This window comes from Podarcis bocagei (genome assembly GCF_964188305.1).
Source record: "Podarcis bocagei genome assembly, chromosome: 2".
Lineage (NCBI taxonomy): Eukaryota > Metazoa > Chordata > Lepidosauria > Squamata > Lacertidae > Podarcis > Podarcis bocagei.
Genome location: NC_138126.1, coordinates 89,491,574 through 89,516,693, shown reverse-complemented (window position 1 = coordinate 89,516,693; position 25,120 = coordinate 89,491,574). Strand labels below are relative to the sequence as shown.

The following is a 25,120-nucleotide window of genomic DNA, read 5'->3' as shown; positions in this document are numbered from 1 at the left end:
TTTAATAATAAAAATAAAAATCTATTCCAGTTCCTCCAGAACTGTGCGGCTGGTCAGTTATGGAGAAGCTGCTGGGTATTCTGGAAGAGACGTGAAGAAGGAGATATTGTAATTAATCTAAGAGAAGAGTCTTCAGGCTATGAGCATTACTAAACTACAAATATATATTGGCTTTGTATCAGTTGAATTATCAAGGCTTACCCCCCCCCAAAGAATCCTGGGAATGGTAGTCTGGTAAGGGAGTGTAGTGGAGCACTTTTTATTTTTATTTTTTAATTATTGTTTGTTTAGATCTCTAGCCCCATCACCGAATACAGTTGCCTGACTTCCCTGGGGGAGATGGAATGACTATTAGAGCAGTCAGTCTTTCTGTTTTCCAGACTGTTTTTCTGCTTTTATGATTAATTTTAATTGATTTTATCCACCATATGCTTTTTGTAATTTTTATGCTTAGAAACTTTGGTGATTAAATGGTATTTTAAGAGATGAAATAAAATTAATAACAAACAAAGAGTGGCACAAGAAACAAGAAGCAGTGCTGGCCAGGAGCAGCTAAGAATTCTCTGAGCTTAAGGGTCTCTTTTGGACACTTGATTCCACAAACAGCATTCCCTGTGCTGCTGTGTTCACAAAGGCATTGTAAGAAACCAGTGGCAGGCTGAATGTCTTACTGAACAGAAGAGAAGAGCATGAGCTGCTTTATTCTTAAATGGCACCTCTCCTCAAAGTGGACTACAGCGGTACCTCAGGTTACAGAGGCTTCAGGTTACGGACGCTTCAGGTTACAGACTCCGCTAACCCAGAAATATTACCTCGGGTTAAGAACTTTGCTTCTGGATGAGAACAGAAATCGTGCTCTGGCGGCGCGGTGGCAGCAGGAGGCCTCATTAGCTAAAGTGGTGCTTCAGGTTAAGAACGGACCTCCAGAACAAATTAAGTTCTTAACCCGAGGTACCACTGTACTCAACTGAGTCTTCGTCTAGGGCAGTTTCAGGCATTCTGATTCCCTGGAGACATTCTGACCTCCTGCTGTACATCATTGTTTCCCCTCAACATGACTCATCCAAGCTGCTGTATCCCAGGATACCCATAGCTGGTGCTCTTAGTTCCTGGTCTACTACCACCCATCGCATCAGGAGGCGCAACAGGGCTGTAGCATGGAGGAGCCTATCTCCTCGTGTGCCTCTCTGCTATAACAAGTAGTAACAGGAATGTGTGTGTGATATGTCACCATCACAGCCAGCATTTCCCCATCTCCCACAGGTTGCATCCAACAATCGGAGAACAACAGGAAAGCCCTGAATGCCATATCACACGGTTATTTTCGAAGCATTATCAGAGAGTCTGGTTAAGCCGGGGTGGGGAATGTGGCCCTCCCAACCCTTACTAGCCCCAGGCAGCATGGCCAAAAGTCAGGGCTGACAGGAGTTGTACTCCAGTGGCATCTAGAGCAGTGTTTCCCAAACGTTTTTGGGCAACGGCACACCTGTTTACCGGAAAAAAATCTCGCGGCACACCACCATTAAAGCCCCGCCCCCGTGACGTCATTCGGGGAGCCGGCGGCCCGGGCCTGAGCTGGAAGGAGAGGCGGTGCTTTTCGGCACAAGGCAATCGGCCTGGAATTGTTTCCCGCGCGCTGCGAAAGGGAACAGCTGCGGTCGCGCGAACCCTCCGGCGCTGGGAGGGGAAAGGGCGGAGTCGCAGAGCACCAGCTGGCCGAGCGGTTGCGCGCAGCGTTGCGCTTTTGGAGAGCGTGCGGCTGCTGCTAGGGGATCCGGGGACGTGAGCAGGCCTGGCCCGACCCGGGTTGAAGGAGGACAAGCCGGCAGCGCGCCAAGTGAGTTCGGTTGCGCGCGACGGCCCCCGCTCCCCCCACCCCCGCCGGATCCTCGCCGCCACCGCCTCTCGCCCGCCTCCCTCCCACGGCACACCAGCCGATGTCTCACGGCACAGTAGTGTGCCGCGGAACACCGGTTGGGAAACACTGATCTAGAGGGCCACCATTTCCCCATCCTTGGATTCAACTACAGTCCTAGAGAAAGGTCTGTTCTTTCCGTATACAGTGGTACCTCCGGTTACAAACTTAATTCGTTCTGGAGGTCTGTTCTCAACCCGAAACCGCTCGTAACATGAGGCGCGCTTTCGCTAATGGCGCCTCCCGCTGCTGCTGCGCTGCTGGCATGCGAATTCCACTTGCATTCTGGGGCAAAGGTCGCAACCAGGAGCATCTACTTCCGGGTTAGCGGAGCTTGTAACCCGCAGCGTTCACAAGGGAGACGGTACGTAACACAAGGTTCTACTGTAGCTGCCATCTTCCTAGTGACACAGCTACAAAGAAGCCAGTTTGATTAGGGGGAAAGGATGCAAAAATTGGATAGATAACTAACCTCATTGGAGAATATAATTCAGGAAGGGACACAGGCCACCTAGAAGGCTCATGTGTAACATGAATTTTGACAATAAGGCTGGGAATGAAAGGAAATGATGAGCCATTATAATCCAGGGATGGGGCCCTCCAGAGGTTGTTAGGCTACAACTTCCATCGTCCCTAATAGTTGGCCATGTTGAATAGGGCTGATGGGAGCTGAAGTTCAACCACATCTGGAGGGCCACATGTCTCTCTCTCCCCCCCCCCCATCCCTCTTGTGAACTAACACTTTTCATGGAGATCTGATGAGGCTATGTCAGCTGGTGAGGTTTGGGGTTTTTTCAGTCTTAATAATAATAATCATTTCATAAAGGCTGAAGGAGAACTCAGGAACTCACAGCTGTTGTATCTAGAGGCACACCATTATGCATGGTGGCAAAAATAGTTTGGGAAGCTCAAGCTCATCAATTTCATTTTGAGATAATTTCGCAACCAGGTGGCTCTGCTGATGAAAAGAAGACCGGACACCACTCAAGGCAGCAGAATAAGCAACTGAGCCCTCCAACAACATCTATTAAGAGGCAGAAATACCAAGTTTAAAGGCCAAGTTTACACAAGCAGCTCTGCCATGGAATACATTGTTTGCAATGGCTGCAACTTGCTGATATGATGAACAGAGGCAGCCATGCGGAAGGCCCACTGCTCATACAGAACTCTATTTGCATTGAGTTTTAGCATGAAGAGGTTAGAGAACTTACGACAGTATGACATCATCACATATAGATATGGAACTATAATATTATTGTATAAAGGAACAGTTGCCAATATGGCACCTGCAGGAGCAGTGGCACCCTTGAGCTCTTCCCCTGATGTCAACAAAGCCTCTTGAGCCCCCTCACTCATTGTGATCTTGGTCGTGAGGGTGATTACCTTTTTTCTTCAAGAAGTACATAAGAGCTGAAGGAAGAAGTGGGAAGAGTGATGCTCTTTCCTACTTCGTTTTTCACTTCCAAGGCCTTTTCAAGGCTGAGATAAATTCTGCTGGATCTTAGTTTAACACAGATTCCTTAGGAAAGGAAAGTGGGTGCACACTTTCTTTCTGCGTCTTTGGGGTGGAGGTTGTTCTGGAGAAAATGACCACAGTACTTGCTTACAAACCCCAAGGTGCCCAAGGGCCTAAAAATATAGAACTGCAGGTGAAATGGAGGATTGCTCAGGGAGAGAAAGGTAAGTTGCTTAGAAGTCCAGTTACTTATTTATTTCTTTAATAAAATTTATTACACCGCTTGATTGTTAAAACAAAAACCTCAATGTGGTTTACAAGATAATGAATAATTGTTTGCAGAGGTGCAACTATCTCTAGTCCAGACAAGAATGTAGGGGATGATACATTTTAAACACAAGCAAAGTGCAAAAATGGTAGCTACTAGTGGTATCCGGCTGTGCTAGAAAGGCAGGATAAAGGAGTGTGGAGGTTTTGTAATGATTCTAAAACTGCCAGCTATTTTCAGGATGCAACCACCCCAGCAAAATCTAATTGGGTTGTGAAAAATGTAGAAAATGGGATCAGGAAACAGGATGCTTTTATTTCAGAGAGAAAGTCTGCATTCTCTGACACAAAAAAAGAGAATTGCATGTGAGTACTTCAACTTAATGTGCTGCTGTTGATGGACAAGGACCCATAGCTCTGTGACAGAGTAATCGTTTGGCACACACAAGGCCCCAGTTTCAGCCTCAGCACCTTCAGCTGTGGTGGGGAGGAGGACCACAGGGACCAGGACTGGGGAAGCAGCCCCTTTCTGCCTGAGACCTCTGAAATCCAGAGCCAGTCAGATGTTGTTTTTATTGTGGGATTTTTTTTTAAGGCAGCAAACATCTTTTTAAAGACAACAACAACACATAAACAATAAAGCAATCACAAAAGCAACAAAACAGTGACAATCAATGAAGTAGTACATCAAAGAAAGCAAGTTTTTTAAAAAAAACCTCACTGAAGGGGGACCAATGGCTCACTGCAACAAAATGTCTTTCAGACTACGTATAGGTAAAGGTAAAGGGACCCCTGACCATTAGGTCCAGTCGTGACCGACTCTGGGGTTGCGGCGCTCATCTCGCTTTATTGGCCAAGGGATCTGGCGTACAGCTTCCAGGTCATGTGGCCAGCATGACTAAGCCGCTTCTGGCGAACCAGAGCAGCGCACAGAAACACCTTCCTGCCTGAGTGGTACCTATTTATCTACTTGCACTTTGATGTGCTTTCGAACTGCTAGGTTGGCAGGAGCTGGGACCGAGCAATGGGAGCTCACCCCGTTGTGGGGATTTGAACCGCCGACCTTCTGATCGGCAAGTCCTAGGCTTTGTGGTTTAACCCACAGCGCCACCTATGTCCCCTTTCAGACTATAGTGCACCCCAAATTCATACAAGCGGAGAGGCCCACTTTACATCTGCATGTGTCTCCTAAACCAATTACCCCTGAGTGAACGTAGCCCTTGGCAGAAAAAAACAGTGAAGACCAACAAAAACAGCACTGTGCAGACCCTGAGGGGCAAGGTGTTCCAACAAGTAGTTGCTAGGTAGACCAAGAATCTGCCTCAGAATAAAATGGATTTATATGGGTTGCTTGGCCTAGCGATTCATTCCTCAGTCTAGATAACTCTAAGCTCTTTGGCTGTTTGAAATGCTCTCCTGTTGAGGTGAACTTAACATGCACCTGTGATGTTTGCATAATGCACAACTGGAAATAGATGCAAACCATCTGTTTTGCAGGATCAGACCATCTTGAATTAGAATCCACATTAACTCCAGGCTTCTGCCCCCGTTGCTAGAAGCAATGGAGGGAATGAGCTGACCATAGCTCAGTGTCATCCTTTTGCAAAGACAGCAGGAGCCCAGCAGGCCCCTTACAAGTCCAGGAACCCTAAATCCCCACCACTCCCTGCTATGACAACAGGAGGGCATGAAATCCATAGGTTTCAAAGAATCCTGAGCTTCAAAACCAAAGGTGTCGTTTTTGACCTTTAAAGGCCCTTCAAGACCTGGCATCCTCACACCTCTCAGGGTTCCACTCTCAGAGATTTTGATGGTGGCAGGAAGACTCTGGACCTTTCCCCAAATAGCTCCAAGGCTCTGGAAAGAATTGCAAGTGGAGGTGAGTCAGTATGCCTCCCTGTTAAGCTATACAGAGAGCTCTCTAAATCTATTCAAGCAAGCTTGGGGGAATTGAACAGGTGAAAATGATCTAATAGTGCTATCTGTGAGAAGGAGAGGAATTTGTGCTGCTAATGTTTTATGGTTGCTGTTGCTTTTGTTATGCTGTGTACTATTTATATCATCAGCTATTTTATGTTTTTGTAAGCCGCCTTTAGCATTTATGGGTGGGCTTTGAATATATATAGGTATATATTTTTAATCACCCTGATACCATACAGGTATCAAGAGAAATAAGGAGTCTTGCACACGCATCTAACATGTCATTCAAACACGTCACTCCCTTTTGCACAGAGAAGCCCAATCTTCTCAAACTGTGGCTGTTCTTGAGCTGCACTGATGTTCTTAGCAAGATAGCATCTGTGTGTTCACCTGCTCTGGCATGTAAACAGATGGGCGTGAGTAGGCATGGGTGTGCAACTGTTTGTGCATGTGGATGCGACAATGCATGTGTGCGCCCTCATTTTTTGTATAACTGTGTGCTGCTCTTGAGCATCTGTGTGCAGAAGCATGTACATCTATGGATTTGCCTGTTTCAAAGACTGTGTGCACGCCTGCCTTTGTGATGGGGTTTGTATTTGCATATTCATAAGCTTGTAAATGCAACCTTGTGCACATGGCGAGCTTCTTTGCCTGGCAGCCTCCTCTGTGTATATATGTACAAGGGAGCAGAGTTTGTTTCCATGTGCAGGAATGGTATGTGTGTCACGCCCTCAACCATCACACAAGAATGCATGGCTGTCGATGGCAGAGGCTCCCCTAGGAAATAGGAATTGGATTCTAATGATGTCAACACAGTATGAATAACACGAGACACAGGGAGGCAGGGGAAAAAAGGGATGTGATACCCTGATGTGTCCCTCCCACCCCCACCCTGGCACCGTGACGACCGTTGCTAGGAAGCAGAGAAAATTTAATTTTGCAACATTAATCTGCCGTCTTGAGAGAACCTCCTTCTGGATCGGGAAGGAGAGAAGACAAAGGGGGACAGTCATAGTGACAGCTAGGACACTGGGTCTGCAGTGATTCCTTCCAGTGCTATAAATGTGGGGCTTCTGAGACTGCCTGGGTTCAAAACAAAACATTAACAGCTCACTCTTCTGGAGAAGTGTTGGGTTTTGTAGACTTAGAGGAGACGGTTGGAAAGTCTAGATTTCCCATCTCTAAGGAGAGAGAGAGAGAGGTCTAATGGTTAACACTAGGGGATTTGAATGTCAAGGGTCCTGGAATCTAACCATGGAAGGAGAGTCGGGTTTGTGTGGATAACCCATAGTAGACCCAGACATACTCCTCTGGTGCTCTCTTACCATCTTTTGAAAGACAGACTAGTCATAGCTCAGTGGTAGAACTCAGACCTTGCATGCAGAACGTTCCAGGCTCAATCCTGGCATCTCCAGGTAGAGCTAGGAAAGACCCCTGTCTGAAACCATTTAGAGCCACTGATGATTTGCATAGGCAATACTGAGCTAGTTGGACCACTGAACTTGCCTGGTATAATAAGGCAGCTCCCTATTTTCCAAGACTGGGTCCATCACAGTCTGAAGGGCATTCATCGCAAACTATGAAAAGCTCCTGTAGGGTCTGGGTTTAATTCCAACCACATGAGTCATTAAATCCTTCTATCTCCCAGTCAAGTGCTTTTAAGAGCACAGAATTCATAACTACATAAATACCCAGTGCGATCTGTGTTGACTGCAGGTCAAAATCAAAGATTTGCGCACTCAGGAAAGCTGAAGTCTGCAGGCTTGCTATAAGCAAAATACTTTATGCAAATTAAACAGCTTATGAACATTTGATTTACACAACTTTGGTTTCCAGCATACAGTTGTCGTTGGATCAAGACGCTAATTTTTTCAGCAGCAGCACTTGGTTCCAAGAAGAAGACGGGAGGGGAAGTTTGCACACATTTCAGACAGGTTTGGCACCACTCGGATTCAAAATGCACAGTAAAGAAAACACATTCATAGCTCCATAGTTTGCTGTCTCTCCTCCAAAAAGACAGAGGCATCCACATGGAGCACCCGACTCATAGACTGTGGTATGGAATCTGCATTGAGAAGGGGAAGGGGATGCATCACTCCTCTATCACCTGCAAGCATGTATACTCTAAAGCTCAGCCACCCCAGGCAATTCTTTGGGGAAGGGCTGCTTTATATGCAAAACATCCCAGGCATCTTCAGGTAGGGCTGGGAGAGATTCTTGCCTGAAACCCTGGAAAACAGCAGACAGTCAGTGCAGACAATGCTGAGCTGGAACCTGCTCTAAGGCACTAGATTCAGGTAGGTAGCCGTGTTGGCCTGACGCAGTCATTTGCTCTAAGGCAGTTTCCTGCTGTCCTCCTAAATCCCTTCAACTGCCCCTTTAGGACACTTACAGATGTAATGTATTTTGTGAGTGACTGGCACTCTGAATCACAGCACTAGCCACCCATAAGCCACATGTTGAAGGTGCCAGTCAGCACAAGTGACAAAGCTCCCATCTACCAAAAGGCCTAAACATTAGTAAGCACCCAAGCCTGCGGCAGTATTGCTTCTAAGGAAGGCCCAGCTAGAGGCTGAAAGCCTTCTCAGGAAAGTCAGCTGGCTGCCCCGGGTCACATCCACACCATACAAGTAAAGCAAGTAAACCCTGGGAAGGGGAACCCATGCCTTCGAAAACATGACCAAGGGGGCAAAAAACAGCATGGGATATTCAGCACCAGCTGGAAAACAAAAAGAGAAAATTTGGGCTTATAGTGGGCAGGGGGAAGGCAGTGAAATGTCCTGCTGAAGCTCCTCACATTTTATAGTATTATGGAGGAAGGTATGGCTGTCTGGAAACTTGAGCAGGAGCCATCCGGCTGGGAGGTGAGGAGACACTTCAACAATTTATTTCAGGTCACCCTTGTTGTACCTAGAAGGCTTAGGGGAATGCCTTATTTCCACTCTGTGCTCTGTTGCTGCCTGCCTGGGGGTCTTTTTTTCTCTTTGCCTCCATTTCCTCATAGAAGAGTGCCCCTTCCCTTCTGTACTCTTGTTTGTCTGGCTTCTACTTCAGTGGGTGCTTTGAAACTCATTCACACCTGTCTCTGAAAAGCTCTGGAGGAAGCCAGGGAGACAGTCAATTCTTCCACTTTAGCTATTTAAAAAAATTTCCCTGGTAGAAAGAGGAAGTTCTGTCCCCTGCCGCCTGCTGGTGAAAGGCAAACAGCTGGTGTCAGTGGCACAATGGACCATTCACTGAGACGGCCTCAGCTTCTCAATTCTGAGCCATTGTTCCCTGCCCATTCCTTTCCTGTCTCTGACCTTACTGCTTTGTCTGAGCCAAGGCAAGGGTCTGCCCCCACCTTGGCCCCAGAAAAGGAAGAATATGTGCATTTCCACGACCAAACAGGAGCCAGCAAAGGCAGGTGCACCCTTAGGTGTCAGCCAGAGTATTTGGATCCCTGTACACCTGAGCATGCTGCTCAGCCATGGCTAAGGTACAAACACTTGCTTGTTATTTGAGGGTTGCAAAGATTAATTTATTAGACAAGGCACACTACTGTGTTTCCATGGACTTAAAGGACCAGTCTGTTGTGGTAGGGCTCCAGGTGCTGATTCATTATTAGAGTGAAGCCGGAGGTTTTTCCCTTTGTTTTTGTAGTGTTGCATATGTCAAGACAGACTGTGTGCTAAGCACTGCCATAACAGTAATCATGAACCCCACAGAAAGCTAAATAAAGTGTGCAGAGAGTCCTGTAGGATCATTGCACCTAGATGTAGTGTAGGGATCTCCCATATAGCACGTGTAAACATTATGTCTTGTATCTGAGTGCTTACCGTACGAAGGGCTGGCAAACAGAAAGAGGGTCCTGTTGTGGACTGAGTTTTATCGATTAATTTATTTATAGGCCACTTTGGGGGAGGACCCCTGCCAAGGCAAAATATAGGAAAACAGACCATGTTATATAAACCTAGACTCATAAAAGCATCCACTGTTGCTTACAGGTGGTTTATGCTTTTAGGGTTAGGCCAAGTTCCAGGAACCAGTATGATACTGGACTGCTGGAGGTCAGAACTTATAAGGCCCCTTCTAGAGGAGAAAGGCAACATAAAATAAAATACGAGGCCAAGAATGAACTGAGTTCAGCAAGCATGATGGGCACAGAGATAGAATACATTCTTTGAATGCAAATGATGCAAAGACTACATCCTGCACCAGACCTGGACTGCTTTTGCCTGGCTCGAATGTGCCCTTGATCTGTGTGCTGATTGCCTGGATGGAAAATAGAGAGACTGTGATCACAGGCCCACCATCCAGGTAAAGCACATGGTGTCCTGCCCCATACACTCCTCCACCCAAAAATAAAAAAAATCCTGGGGACAGAAGTTTGTCAAATGAGCTGACAGTTCTGTAGCTCTGTAAGGGAGTAAACTACCATTCTCATATTGGGGGGAAGCCATGTGCTTTAAATGGACAGTGTGGGTGTGTGCAGACACCTATGACCTTTCTATGGCTGAAAAGTAGCCTACCATAGGAAGCTGAAAAGCACATTCATTGCTCTGCCCACTTTTGCCTCTGCCTCCCCCCACGACTGGATGTAGCCCCTGCAAGGTTGCCCAGAAGGGAATGCAGCTCTTGGGTTGAAAAAAGGTTTCCTTGCCCCTCTTAGATATTGCTCACCTCCCAAGACTCTTACATTCTATGGACCACATGGTCTGAGAACCACTGCAGCCCCCTATCCTATTTCGCTGTTCTTAGCAGCTGTTCTCCCCCTTGTATATTTGCGCATTTCTGTTTCCTTGCATCTGGTTAACACACTGCACATTAGTCTTTGTTCAGCTTTTATTTTGCCATTTTCAGCTCAGTTCTCCGCTTCATCAAGATCATCTGCGCAAGTCCACCCACACATTTGCAGTCTTTCCCAGTTTATTTATCTGCCACTGGTTTTAAGATGCTCAAGATGAACAATTCAGATGGGATGTTTCGCCACCGCTAGGCTTCCATTTTGTCAAGAAAAGAACATACCCAATCCCCAGCAGAGTCAATGGCCCTCACATTCTTTTGGCTTTCCAATCAGCCTTCTAACTAGAATAGAATGAGGGCTGCGAAGTCCTGGGTGTGGTGTCCCTTCCACCTCCATCAGGACCTTGTAAGAGCAGAGTGGAAGACATCTCTGTAGAATCTCAACCAGATACAGATTGGCCAACCACCCTAGAAGGGGCATGCATGCATCATCATGGCTCAGGTTTACTGTTTCTTGCACATCATTGGCTATATAAGGCAGCATAAGGAAGAACTTGCCCACACTTGGATCTCTTTGGCCTGGCTTAAGTGGATTGTCACAAGCCTTGTGGAGATATATTGGTGGGAGTGGTCTGACAGGAAGGAGAAGGGGGGGGAATGGGGACCTGCAGGAATTGGACCCAGCGGGGTGCGGGATGATGATTCAGACCCCAGAGAGAGACCAAATGGACTGCCATTCATTCATACATTTTATTTGTATGCCACTTTTCCACACAAAAAAATCATGTTCAAAGCAGCTTAGAACAAAGAAACAAGGCTGCATTTCAAGCAAACACTACAAAAACAATTTCATAATAACATAGCAAAACAAAAATATAGTAACATTTTTTTAAAAAACACCACATTTCAATGCCTGCAGATAGATCAGACAGCAAGCCAGCCTCATCAACTCCACCTCCAGTGCCAATAATGTGAAGATGATTGTGCTGATGCAAAGAGACTCAGCAAACCCAGCCTATTCAAAGCAGTGCCCACTTGCTTGCCAACCAGGCGAATGACTGTGCCCACCCTGCTCTTCAAAAGGAGAGCCTTGGGGCATGTCAAGTGTTGGGACAATGTCTTAGCTTGTAGTTTGCCATGTCTCTTAACCTGACCGATGTGCTGTGTAACCTCTGTACCACAGTGTTCTATGCATGAAAACCTTTGGCAAAAACTGCATTGAGAGTCCAAGTACTGTGTCCACTAGTGAGAGCCAGGACAGGGGTGGCTTTTACCCACATGGAGCAATGCATTTAGTGCTGGGGAACCTTAGGGACAGGATTCGAGACTGCTTGATCCAATGAGCTGGTCGTGCTCAATCATTTCCCTGAAAGCCATGGTTCTTTCCTGCACTCTGGCTTTTTTGCCACATCTCCCTTCTGCAAAGTAGGAAAGAAACAGCCCATAACCCCCCCCCCCCCGATAGAGCAAGACCTTCATTCAAGCTAGGACTGATGGGCATGACCTCTCTAAACAGACCCAGAGGAACCACGATCACACCTGCTAGTAGATCAGAGGTGCAAGTCCAACTAAAATGTAGCCTGAAATGTAAAAGTCAAACCTGAACCTGACTTGTCTTTCGTAAAAGAAAATGATGGGATGAATACAGGAACCAGAAAAACTGTAAGCAAAATACCAGCCACCTCCAGTGTTTCACTCATTCAAATGAGCTTTTTCTGTAAAAAGATGGAATATGCTTTTCTTCAGAAACAGAGCAGCTGGGTATGTATGTATGTGGTTAGGAACAGAGGAAGCTGCCTTACAGCAAGTGAGACTGTATATCCAACTATCCCAGGATTGTCTGCTCTGACTGGCAGTGGTCCTCCAGAGTCTCAGAGCTTGCTTCCTACTGCTTTTTTCTTTTGGAATGTGGGAGTTTCTCACCAACCACAGATACAGGTTCCCTGCCACCTGAAGCACCTATATCTCTGGCACAATACTCAAACGGAGACACCTATCTTACTCCCTGCAGCACAGTGCCCCTAGTGCCCCCTTCTGTTCTGCAACATCATCAAAGGCATGCCACAAATTGGGCTTTGAAATAAGAAAGCACCAAAAAGGAATGAGGGTAGAGGCCGCATGGCAGGAAAGAAGGTGAGAGATATATTGTGCTCCAAGCGCAATTGAGGAAAATGCAAGAATGCAAGCTGACATTTTGAAGAACATAACAGACGGTATCAGTATTGCCTCCTCCTCCAACTTCTCGTTTTTCTCTTCCTCCACCCTTACAGGTTTCAACAATTTCCCTTACTCTGTAATGCTGACCAACCAAGAGACCAGCACAAGCTGAACACCAGCATAATTTGGGTGGGTGTGTCTTCAAATTCAAACCAGATGTGCATTTGATCCTTGTGACAGTGGCCTACGAGGTTTGAATCTGATGCCTGCCCCCTCCTTGCATTTTTCAAATGTATACAGGAAAGTGGCTAGAAAATAACTCAGGGGACTAGTGAATGAGAGACCATGAAGTCCAGAGAAGTTTCCAGAGAGACCTACAAAATGGATTTCACACTTCTAACAGGCCCTTCTGACATTTCAGAGGTGCCTCCCTCAGCTACTTCTATTTTAAACAACAACACGTGGTAAAAACATGTAGGATTTCCCCTAGCACACACTGTAGTGGCACATGTATACCTTGCTGTGCCAAATATCTATACAGTGGTACCTCGGGTTACATATGCTTCAGGTTATATATGCTTCAGGTTACAGCCTCCGTTAACCCAGAAATAGTGCTTCAGGTTAAGAACTTTGCTTCAGGATGAGAACAGAAATCGTGCTCTGGCAGCGCGGTGGCAGCAGAAGGCCCCATTAGCTAAAGTGGTGCTTCAGGTTAAGAACAGTTTCAGGTTAAGAACGGACCTCCGGAACGAATTAAGTACTTAACCCGAGGTACCACTGTATACTAATAATACCAATTCAAGTATTTTATGCTTATGTAGCCAAAACATAATAGTGCTGCCCAAGAGAGAAGAGCAGACTTGTGGTAACATCAAGGTATGCACAAGTCAAAAAACCTGAAGGGAAAATCCTATGAAGGTGAACCCCTAAACAGCCTCATAATGACTTGCTGACATGCAATTTTGGGAGACTGGGAGAGAGAGAAAAAGCCCTGAGAACTGGGTAAGAGGAGGAATAGAAGGGAATGTCTGCAATAGAAACACAGGTGTGTGAGAGTGTGTGGATGTGTGACAGAAAGAACTATATTGTTTTCTGGATAGGTCAGTTCCTGATTCACACTGACAAGCTATTTTTCAGTGTCCCCTGGGATGGAAGAGAAAGCTACCCAAAGGCATCAATGGAGAAATCCAATAATTTAATGTAACAGGGACCAGACCTTCTACTCCATCTCTCCCCCTCCAAAGAAAAAAAGAAATGAAAAGGATAAGAAGCACCAAATGGAGAGAGAAGACCCAAACGTCCCAATGTGCTTGTTCACTGGGCATGGAGTACTGAGTTGTGGGGAGACAGAAATAAGGGGAGGGGAAGCCGAACCTGAACAAAACCATTCCACACTGAAACATTTTGTTGTTGATGATGATGATGATGATGATGATGAAACTATAGCCCAGTTTTCAATCAAAAAGATTCTCCCAGTGGGGCATCAATTATAAAATTAATGATATGATTAAAACCCCAAGACTACCCAAAGACAGGAGCTGGCACTAAAACAATACTAAAACAGGAACATTTTGCTGCAGCCTCCCCCAATCTAAATCTAGATTTGAATCCTGACGCATCTTAATTTGACTAAGAAGAGGCCACCTACGGCGTTCTCTGCAATACAGCGCCCCCTGCCCTAGAGGTGTGGCACAACAGTTTCCTAGGGGGTAGCCAAGCCTTCCCCTGCTCTCCTCCTGTGCCAGACAAGACCAACAATGACTGAAAGAGGAGAGTGCCCCCTATTGAGCTTCTGTGCCCTGCATGGAGTCATCCCCATGCCCCTCTCTCCATTTCTATTTATACCAGCACCTGGGGAGGTTTCTAATCGGCTAGAAATCTGGTCTGCCTTCATTGTAATAACTTTAAACCAGGTTGCTTTTCTGTACCAATTACAGGTTAGTAAGGCTGGTTGCCACAGCAACAGCAGCTGTGAGCCCCCCCAAGGCGCCGCTCGATACCTTGATTCCTTTATAAAAGGGGAAAAAAGACAAAAAGGTGGGAAATATATATATAACCCTCTGCCTAGACTTAAAGGGCCAGAGGCAGCTAAGGCCTTGCTACTGTGGTAACCAAGATTGTGCAAGTGTGAAACTAAAGAGGCTTACTTCTGGACTGGTTCGGACCGACCTACACACACACACACACACACACACACACACACACAGACACACACACACACACACACACACACACACACACACATACACACACACATTTCCACCTTTTGCTCTGTAGAAGAGCACCAGAGAGTAAGAGTCTGAGGCTGGAACAAAAGGGAGGCAAGGAATAACAGAGCTTGTTTGCCAACACCTAATATTCCATTGCTACTAGGGTTGCCAGCTTTTCAGCTGACTTCTGCAACTATGACTTTAACAGCAGCTTAACTCGCAAACAGTAACGAGTGAAAACGTTTACCCTTGTGCCATGAAACAAACTTTTGCTTGCTTATTTATCTGCATCAAGTTGCTCTTAATGCACATAGCAGTCCAGGATGCTTTTTGTTAACCTCTTGTCACTTGGCAACTCTAATGCCTACTCAACATCGTCATCAGACCCTCAAGCCACTTACTCCCGTTGGTGTTCCCTGAATCCTGCTGCCTCCCCAACAGCATGGTCCACCCACCTGTCTAGAAGGCAGGCAAACTGTTCCTGGATTCCTCCTCCTCAGGACTGGGGAACCCTTTTCAGCTTGAGGGTTGCATTTCCTTGTGAGAAACCTTCCAATGGCCACATGCTAGCACATGGGAGTGGGAGGAGGGAAACATGGCCTGAACATGGGCTGTGACTCTTACCTTATAGGCTATATATTCCAGTCAGACAAAAACCAGCAACTGCATGTGTGCCTACCCTTTCCACCAGCCAAGCAAGAGGCATTCTCACAGTTCAAAGATTCGTTCCAGCCAGGCAAAAGCACTTGAGGGCCTGCAGTAGGGCCTGGGAGAGGTGTGGCTAGGAGAGAAGAGGTGTGGCCTAGGGAAAGTCTGAATGGGCAAGTAGGGAGTACCTGGTCTTCCAGGAAGGAAGAAGCAAAGGAAGGTGCTTCCTGGATAGGAAGGAGTCATGCTCCCTGTTTATTATTTCTCCAGTTCCCATCCACCACTTCCTGAGGTGTGAGTTACTGTAAAGGGACAGTGCCTGCTTCCTTTCTCTCCTCAGCGCCTCTTGCCCCTAATGTGGGTGCAGCAGGCACAGCTGACCAGACTGGGCTGCCAGCACAAAACCTGCTTCAATGAATGCCACACATGGCAGCTGCCTGACACTGGCATTTGCTCAGTGGATAGGGAGGGATTACAGCAGCCCAGCATTAGTTTCCCTAGCAGATGGCATTTATAAAAGCTATGAACTCGTGTGTGTGTGTGTGTGTGTGTGTGTGAAGGATACAGCCCAAGGGCTATGATTGCAAGAAGGAGAATTTGCAAGAGCTGTGCGGGACTGTAACAGTACAGAACCAAAGATGTGCTGGTAAAACTAGGTGTGGAGGATGGGGAAAGTGTTGAAATTAAGGGGCACTGAAGAGGATCTGTTTCCTCTTTGTCCTACAACTAATTTCACAGCGAATAATCTCCTGCTATCTGGTGCCTGCCATCAAGGGGCTGGGGGTGGGGATCTGTTTCTGCCTAAAGCCAACTTGTTCCTTAGCTAGTACTTCTTATGGCACTTGCTGTAGTATGTGGGGTGTCAAGAACAAGCAGGGAAAGTCTCTAGGCAGATTAATTAATCTGGAGTAAAGAGTGTAATCCTGTCTGTGTGTCCCTGTGAGCTTTTTAGGGAAGTTCAAGGAGTCAAACAGGTCTTGGTGCTATTCTTTATTTTCTGAATGTATTTGCAAGTTGCCTCACAAAGCAGCTGCCACAGAAGAACAGATGCATTAGACATCAGAGTGGAATACCTTATTTTAGATCTAGATAATAACATAAGGATGCCAATAAACAAATATAAACAACTCAGAATCATAAAGCCAGATGCACAGGAAAACTATCTGGGGAAGGGAGCATGGAAAACAAGAAGTGGCCCATTTGTAAGACTATACCATAGAGGCCAAGAATTCATAAGGGAGTTCAATAACCATTGGGCCCCCATCAAGATGGCCCTGTCCCTCGTCTCTGCCAGCCAAATTGATCTTACAGACAGGCATACCAGCAGGACCTCAGAAGCTGATCTTAAAGTAGGATTATTCAGGGTCAGTATTGGATTGGGTCTGGAAACACACTGGTGCAAAATTGTGTCACATGTTCTGACTTGCCAGCCCCCAGCAACATCCAGGACTTCAGCAAAAAAAGGGGGTGGGGTGGGGTGGGATCTACGTTCACAACCATATATTATGATTGAATGGAGCTTTGCATTTCCAGTAATGAGAATGTAAAACCTCATTTGGGTAGGTGTCCATTTGCTTGAAAGAGAGGTTCTGCTCTGCTTTCTGCCTCCCATTAACAACATACACACGTGCAGAATAGTGTGAGAAAGTCTCAAAGGTGCTTGTTATGTAATGTGTGAGAGCACCTACCGGTAGGTAATTCATTGACTATCTGAGGATGGAACATCAGAGGACTGGGGATTAGGATTTGAAGGTAAAATCAACCGAGGGACATTAGCGGCCCAAGGCTAGGAGAGTAGAGGTGAATGGCAGTGACCAATGGCCATTGGCAGCTATGCATGAGAGATTAGATCCCTGATGACAGAAAGGCTTCCAAGGATTCACACTGATAGAGGGATAACTGGCAAACTGAAGTGGAGAAAATGCTTGAGCTAGCAAGAAGCCCACTTGCTATAACTGCACACAATTAATTGGACTTGGATGATGTAGCTATCTATGGCACATGGTGCAGCAAATGCAGTTCCTGGTAATGACGCATGGAGGGAAATCGGAAGAATGTATTCTTGACAAGCTCATGTTGCTTAGGCAGTTCTAGAACAAGCAGGTTTTTCTGAAAGTGTATATCCCACGTTTCTTTGATGTCAGGAGTGCAGGGTTAGGGTGGGGGTGTGCTTCTGTGACTGATTCATAGCATTCAATCTTTGCATAGGCAGCACACACCCACCCTGATTTCCCAGTCATCTGCATTGCACAGTTTCAGAATCATGCAGACCTGTAATGGGGAAAGGAGACACACTCTCTCTGCATAACAAGGTATCTTCTTCTTTTTTTCAGACACTGGCTCTTCTGCTCCTTCCTGTTTTGCACCAGAATATAAAAGTGGGCACTTTAGAACCTGTCAAACTATGAAATGAGAGGTGGCAGCAGAACTGAAATCTGCCTGGATAGTGTGATAGCTACTTTTTTGTGTCAAAGAAGTTTCCCTAGTTCCAAGAGAAAGGACTGCTCTAACCATCTCTCCCATCTATTTTCTTGCTGGAAGGGATGCAAAAAGTGACCTACAAGGTGTGCACAATCCAAGCTGGTGGGATCGAACAAAGGAACAGAGTATGTCTGAGCACGTAAGTCCAGGAATTTGTTTCCTGTGCTGGAACTGAGCCTCACACAATTCTTTCACATACACTTGTGTTTGCATTCCTGTTTCCTGTGCACTCATGGCGTTTCCAGTGCTGAGTTCTTAATGTTAATCGTATGCATTTTCCAAAATGCATATATATCCTGTACTTTGTTATAGGATACTACTGTTTGGTGTCTTGTTTCTCAAATCAGCTTTACACTGATTGGAGTCCTTAAGGCATTCCTAATTCATCCCTAGCCAAGGTGTGAACACCTTTGCATAGGGTAAAGACATCTCTACCCCTTCATGTCCCCTGGTGTGTACACAAACAGAAAAGAATTGAAGCCATGGCGATGTGAACAGCTGGGGGGGGAATGTGAAACACATCAGGGGGGGAAACAACTTCATGGTGCTCTAAAACAATAATATAAACACACCCTCAGAAAGCCTTTGTGCTTCCCCTACCCCTGCAAGCCTTTTGGCTTCAGCAGCTTGCTTTTGTTTTTGATTTGTTTGTTTTGGTTGGTGGGGAGGAGGAGGAGTGGAGGAGGAGTTTGGATTTGATATCCCGCTTTATCACTACCCTAAGGAGTCTCAAAGCGGCTAACATTCTCCTTTCCCTTCCTCCCCCACAACAAACACTCTGTGAGGTGAGTGGGGCTGAGAGACTTCAGAGAAGTGTGACTAGCCCAAGGTCACCCAGCAGCTGCATGTGGAGGAGCGGGGAAGCGAACCCAGTTCACCAGATTACGAGTCCACTGCTCTTAACCACTACACCACACTGGTGGGGTGCACTCTCAGTGTGGCATTACTATTGTTCAATAAGTGAGAGTCAGAAACTCTTGCTGATCTACTGCAAGCCACCCTGAAATCTACCAGTAGATTCCCCCTGGGTTAGAGTAGGCAGTGTTTGGAATCAAAACCAGATTTACAGTATCTTATTCCTAACTCACTACTCTGAATGGGAAATTGACTGCTCTCTGGGGCAGAGTGTGCAGATAGTGGACTTCCCCAACCCATCTGTCCCAGAAGGCTCCCTCTGTTTTCTGGTCTTCAGCCTTTTCAATACATATTTCAAGCCTTCTATCTTTCGGGGGAACTTTCCACACTGCTGCCTACCTTTGGATATCACAGAGGATTCTAGGGTGTGTTCTAATCTAAGATGTACCCTCAGTTGGGAGTGAACAAATCTACCCATTTAGGTCTCTCTTTTTCTAATTATTCCAGTCATAGTTCACCACATGTCTACAACTTTTAAAAAAAGTCATCCCTAAATTCCTCAGCATTTTTTAGAGTGCATTGCTCCTAATGTACACCTTTTAGCATGCAATTTCCCCTAATATAATGTATTTGCATGTGTCATTTTCATTAATACATGAATTTGTAGACACACTCCCCCAATATACCTGTCACTGGCCATTCTTACTGAGCTTCTTTCTTGGTCTGCGTGTGAACCAAATGCTGCCTTTCAAGGAATTTTGTCTGTCATTACTGGACTTTCTCATTGAGGAACCCCCAATAAGCTGCCCAGAAACTCACAGGTCCCCAAAACACATTTTGAAAAGTTAAAGCCACCATACTAACAGATACATGCTGGGCTGACAATATCACACCTGAAGTTGCAAAGCACAACCCCCTTTAATTTTTAGCCTTCTGCATAGATCTTTATTGCTTACTCACCTGGGTGGGGTAAAGAGAGGGCAAATAGGAAGGTTTGAAACTGACATTGTGAGCTGGATGGAGAGATCTCCAAAGTAAAATTCCTTGGATCTCCTTGATCTTAGCGGTTTTGTCTATAGAATTATTTGTGAATTGTTTCTATATGAGTGGTCAGGTTTCAGATGGGTGACATATGCATTGCAAAATATATATATATATATATATTCACAACAAAAATGGCTCCTGATCACCATTCAGTCCAGGAGGGGAGCGGGGAAGAAAGGAAAAGAATTTGTCAACAACGTTGTTGGTGTCCTGTGAATCTGTCCCGGTCCTTGAACAATCCAATCCTTGCCTCTATAGGCAGTGGCAATGTGTCCTCAAATTCCCTCTGTGCAGATACACTGCTCTGCTCGCTAACGCCTTGCTAGCTAAACCACGCTGGAGTGGCATTTGTCTCGAGCCAGACAACTTCTGCATCATCTTGTCCCCTCTAGTCTTCCAATTTCCCTCCTGCCACCCTTGATTTCATACTGTGAGCTTTGTGGTGCAGGACCATGTCTTGCCATTTCACCTAGTCGTGAGGCAAATGTTTAGGCAGAGCAGTGACTTGGTTCAGTCCAGAAAATGAAAAAATTGCCAGCATTGCCCCACTGCAGAACTTAACAAATCATTTTGCAAAGGAAGGAATGAAATAAGTAAACGAACATACAGGCAGAGTAGGTTGTTCCTTCTGTTTAAGTATTGTACTTAAATCCTTCCTGCTCTCCAACAAAGTGACTGATGGAATGAGAAGCACTGGCTAGGGCTGTGGGATTTGAAGTCCAATAGCATGTGGCAGGTTCCCCACGCCTACATAAACCATCCTCTTCTCACACACCTGTTTGACATAATACTTCAAAACAAAGTTCTAGGTGTGGGGATCTCTTTAACACATTCTGCAGTGAAGACTGATGCAGATAATTCAGTTGGCTTCCCTGCAATTTTCCCATCTTCCTTTCATATTCCTCTTACACCTTTATCTTCCAAGGATTCTATTGCCTCTAGCTGGTTTCCTGATCATTGTGCATTTAAATACATGTTTATTATTAGTTTAATTTGTTTAGTGATTTTCTTCCCTGATTTATTCTTGCCTTGCCTTGTCTTATCATAAATGATGTGCCAGAGCTTAGCTCTTTCATTTCCCCCCTCTTCAGACAAGACTTTTCTTTAATGGATATCTGGTTGCCTTTTACAGCCTCAGTGACTTTGTTATTTAACCTTACTGGCATCCATTTGGACTTCAAGAAATGCTGATTAGGACAAATAATGATGGCATCTAACTGTCCTGACTGCATATATATGGAACATATGGGGGGGTAACACAGTGGCGTAGTGTGGGGGGTGCAGGGGGGCCCGGCCGCACAGGGCGCAACATCTGTGGGGGGGGGCGCTCGCACTCGAGTACTAAAATCCACGGGTTAGGGGGCGCAAATTACTTGCCTTGCCCCGGGTGCTGACAACCCACGCTATGCCACTGGGGTAACATATGTCTTCCCACCCACCCCAAATATGGCAAATATGGTAGCTCACATTAAAGACTAAGGCATTGTGGTAAAGCAACAATCCTTGGAGGACGACAGATTCATCCCTGCTCTGAGAGTAGGTACAATTCACAGATCACCACTCCCTGTAAGTTTGGGTTCCCTTGCTTTCTATTCTTGTTCCTTACCAGCATCCTCCATACCCAGAAGCAGAAGGCTCTGTAACATGATAATGCCACATATATCTGCATTGCTGGGGATTTTCCAGAGCTGCTTTCTTTTGCTCTGTGATGAGACCTGTGACAGTTTGATGGGATCTTCTTGATGCTTGAGAGCACATTGGAGCACATTGTCAGGAACCATTCGGGTTGAGTTATTAGCCCTTTTTTGGTCAACATAAACAGGAAAAGTCACAAAAGGGTGAGCCCTCTGCCTGCTGTTGCATTGAACAAACATGTGCAATGGTGATTGTAACCCACATTAGTGACTGTGACAGCAGGGCAAGAAGGTGCCAGTTATTCTGGTTTAATTAATCTGAAGAGTGCTGTGCATTGATGAGCATGACCCAGATCCCCACCTTTTTACCCAATGGTGCCATCAGGGCAGGAAGGACTTTGGGGCAGGAGTCTAGGGCCAAGTTCAGCAGAATGAGGAGGGGGAATGGTGTGTGTGTGTGTGAGAGAGAGAGAGAGAGAGAGACCCAAATGTAGCAAGGCTGGATGACCACATTTTGAAATAAGCCCATTAAATCCAGGGTCTAAAATTATCTAACTATGTCACTCTTTCCCCCTGCTACATACTGCATCTTCATACTATATGGGGAGCCCCAGAGTGACTGAGCGAGTCTGTCTTGTCTTATGATTCTGCATATATGTGTGTGTGTCGGGTGTGGGGTGTGTGTGTGAGAGGGGAAAGGATTGGCTGCCTGCCACCCTTGCTGATAGATGGGGTGAGGGCCAGGTACAGCAGCTGCATGCTTGAACAGCTATGGGAGGTTTTCTCACACCAGCCCCACAAACCCGTCACTCAACCCATCGATCAGGTGCCAAGGGCGGGGGCTCAAGGGGCTTCAACTGAGCCTGGCAGGCCTCCTCTTTTTTTAAAAGCACTGAATAGTGGGAGTTGAATGCAGCCCCTTGGCCCTGACAGCTGTGCAGCTGGCAGCTTCATGAAGACATCACCAAGAGGGAAACACAGACAGACACCGGGGCAAGGCGGGATGAGGCATCCTGTTGTTGTTGCTGCTGCCGCCTGTGTCTAGTCCCTTACTAGCTCCTCATTGTTTCCCTCTGAACCAGGGAGATCCAGACTCCTTGGCAGAGCAGCATACTGTGTAGCACTCTGTGTAATGATGTGAAGGGCATGGTTGCCTTTCTCAATGGATCATACTGTGAAACATTAGGGCCTTACTGAGTTATGGCTTGGTATGCTGAAGTTTCCTTCCTTCCCCAAAATCAATCAGGACTCCCTTCCACACATTCAATGAGTAAATCAGCAGAGATAGGTCCTTTAGGGTGAATGGGGGTCTGCCCCATCATCCTCATCCAGCCTGTCTGGAGGGACTCTCAGTGTGTACTAGAATAATTGTAGGTACACCTGCACATACATCTTCCTGTGCTCGCAGTTTGGCACTTAAGTGCATATCCAGGTGTAGGAAATTCGGCCCTTTCAGATGACCTCCTTATTGAGCATTGATCCTGATTTGGTTGCAGGAAGATTAGATGTTAGCTATTTAATGAGCATTCTTTCTGATTTGTGAAGAAGTTACATGTGTTGCATCAAAGCAAGTGATATCTCACGCTTTCCTGTGCATTTCCCCATCACTTTCCTTAAGGCAAAAAGTCCAATTTGGAAGTGGAGTGGTGTGTTCGCTGTGCAAGACATCCCAAACAACTGTAACTGCTCGACCTGAATTTGCTGAATCCCACCCGAAAATAGCAACAGTCTGGAAGCGCCCAGGGTGTCAGAAAAGAAGGCATGTTGTCTTTGAGGATTTGGCACATCAATATCATTCATTCCCTCACATGGGCTGTGCCACCTGTGCAGAGATCACAGTTCTCTGCATCTGTCTTGTGGATGGGCAGGAGATTGGAGCAATCAATGCACGGTTGCTAGGTGGCTGCAAAGATTTCTGTTCGCAAATGAGCCAAGGACTGAGGAGTGGCAAGTCCTTTGCAGACAGGCCTTTAGAGTGCTAGGAAATGTTCGCACAACCATGCTGAGGTGAGCTTACAGTGGGAATCTTCTCCCTGCAGAGTACAGTAGTACTGTTAGATAATTAGGCTCTGCTTTTACTGTGTATTGCAGGGGGTGCTCGTGGGAGTGCTCTTTGCATGTTAATGTGTGCTTAAAATATGGAAAGCCAACCCTGCTGCATTAGAGGGATCCCCTTGCTCAGTAACATTACTAGGTATTTAAGGGACTCAAGGCACAGGCCCATGAAACAAACTTGAAGGAATTTGGATATGCTTTTTAATCTCTGTGAATGCCTCCAGGAAATTAAAAAGGTGGGAAGCTGGGGTCTCATGAGAACAGCACCCAGTTGTTTTTAAGCAAAGTAAAAATAAAAAGTTTTTAAAGGAGAGGAAGGGGCATATCTGGGACCTGCTGCAAAATACTCCAGGCCCTCTCTAATAACAAGTACTTGCTGAATGGTACCTTGGATTTCTGCCACAAAGTTCTGCATTGATGGCACCACTGAGACCACAGCATAGCCTCTGGCAAATAAAGGTCCTTGTATGAAATTACAAAGCCCTAACAACTTATATCCAGGGTGCCTCAGGGACCACCTGAACCCTCATATCCCAGCTTGATCACTGAGATTATCTGTGGTAATGTCCCTGGTTGTCGCCCAAGTTGGTGAAGCTTCTCTGATGTTGACACAAAACTGAGCCCTCTGTTATTGGCCCACTCCTATGGAATGCTCTTCAGCGGGCACATTCTGTTTGAGCCTTTGAACATTTGCTGAAAAATTTCCCTTGCCACCAAGCTTATGCAGACAATTAAGAAAAACATTTTCTGAAATATTCAGCTAGTGATCTGTTTTGATTTTTGTGTGGTTTTTATTGTACTATCATTGTTGTACATTACTTTGATATTTTATGAAACTGCAGTATACAAATACTTTTACAAATAAATGAAATCAATCACTGCTGTGAAGGACTCTGATGTCTCTCTCTCCACCCCCCTCTGCTACACACAAATAAGGACATTCTGTAGTTCTCAGGTAATTCCATCCCTACAGATTATTATATGATGCCCTCTATTCTCTTTGAAAACTCTTTATATAGTGGCTTGTTGATGACAGCAGGGGGAGGTGGACTTTCTGGGGTGTTAACTCAGAAAATCCTCCCATAGAAAGGATTTGAGCCAGAGATTAGTGTTTGAAATCAACTCATATCAGATGCTGCCACTGGATTCCTACTATGCCCACTACTGGTCAGAAGTTGGAACTGAAGCAGTCATAGTCAGGTTTGACTTTCTGCAACCAAAGCTTATCACCTGGGAGAACAATGGGATTGACATAACTCGGAGTTCCTTCTTTCCTTGCACACTTTCACCAAGTTCTATTTTTTCCTTAACCGAAGAGAGCTCCATGGATGACTGTGGCCCACACCAAACCCTTCCACTCTCTTTGGGCTTCAGTTGCCACTCTGGCCACACACACACACACACACACACACACACACACACACACACACACTTCCAAGGATCAGTGCTTTTAACAGCTATATCTCCATGCCAGGAAAGCTGTGCTTGCTGAAGAAACCAGAGGCCTTTCTCCTGGGCATGGTCGGCCAAATGGTGCCAAAGAAGGACAGAACTTTTTTATGTATGCCACAACAGCAGCAAGAATACTTATTGCAAAGTATTGGAAGACACAAGATCTACCCACTCTGGAAGAATGGCAGATGAAGGTGATGGACTACATGCAATTGGCGGAAATGACTGGCAGAATCCGAGACCAGGGAGAAGAGTCGGTGGAAGAAGATTGGAAGAAATTTAAAGACTATTTACAGAAATA

At 45.9% G+C, this 25,120-nt stretch overlaps 1 long non-coding RNA gene across 1 annotated transcript in view; it reads right to left on the bottom strand.

Moving 5' to 3' along the window:
* Nucleotides 1–4,218: 4,218 nt before the first annotated feature.
* The window catches only part of LOC308580327, a 101,046-nt gene continuing 80,144 nt past the window's right edge, over nucleotides 4,219–25,120 (bottom strand). The window contains exon 5 of the long non-coding RNA XR_014004802.1: nucleotides 4,219–5,495. This is a non-coding gene — a long non-coding RNA (uncharacterized lncRNA). The remainder of the gene's footprint in view (nucleotides 5,496–25,120) is intronic.